Consider the following 911-nt stretch of genomic DNA (forward strand, 5'->3'; position numbering starts at 1 on the left):
GTGAAGCCGATGTGTACATGGTCACACCATGGTTTCCGGCAGGTAACTGATGCTATCCCAGGCCCTTCACGGTGACGCAGAGCCCAGCCAGCTCAACAGAGGTGAAAAATACAGAAATATGTTCCTTCTTTATCTTTGCTCCTTGTCTGATTTTCTCCTGGGAGAGTGCTCCTTGGTTATTTCACAGTTTTTTTGTCCAGTTTGGCCTTTGTGATCTGCAGTTTCAGGCCTCCTGTGACTGCTTGCTTTTCTGTGCATGCACACAGACACACACAGCCAAAGGTCTGAGCCTGAAGGTGAAGTTAACCAGGTTTCTTTTTGGCTGATTTGCTGATCTTTAAAGCACTTACTGAAGGGCCTCTGCTCCTTAGATGCACGAAGGTGTATAGTTAACCTTAATGTTGCTGAAGTCATCATTTACACGGATACAACGCTTGCAAAGTTCACATTGTAACAAAAGTCTCTATAAACACCGCCTCCAAGATATGCCTTGTGTTTATGCTGAGAAGGTTTGAAGACAAAAACCCTGAAGAGCTTACATGTAGTTTTAACAGTGCTAAGTTGAGGTAATTGTTATGCAATATTCCTGGTTCATGAAATTCAGTTTCCAGTAGCTTGATGTTGCATTTGTGATGGAGAGCAAGTTGCCATCCACAGCCACATGAAAGTCTTACCAGCAAACACTGTCTGACATTCTCTATTAAGACAGGATGCAGTGGTCCTAATTTTTCCCAAACTGACTTAATTTTAAAAAGAAAAAGCTCTCAGAATGGCCACCAGCAGCATAACATCTGGGGTTTTTTTTGTTTTCCCACAGAGGTGGGTTTTTTTGTCCCAGTCCTTCTTGAATAGATGATAGTGTAACACCTAGCACCCCGCTACGTGTGGGATGCTACCCACCTCCGCTCCCC

The sequence above is a fragment of the Pterocles gutturalis genome, unplaced genomic scaffold, assembly GCF_000699245.1.
Source record: "Pterocles gutturalis isolate BGI_N339 unplaced genomic scaffold, ASM69924v1 scaffold2681, whole genome shotgun sequence".
Classification (NCBI taxonomy): domain Eukaryota; kingdom Metazoa; phylum Chordata; class Aves; order Pterocliformes; family Pteroclidae; genus Pterocles; species Pterocles gutturalis.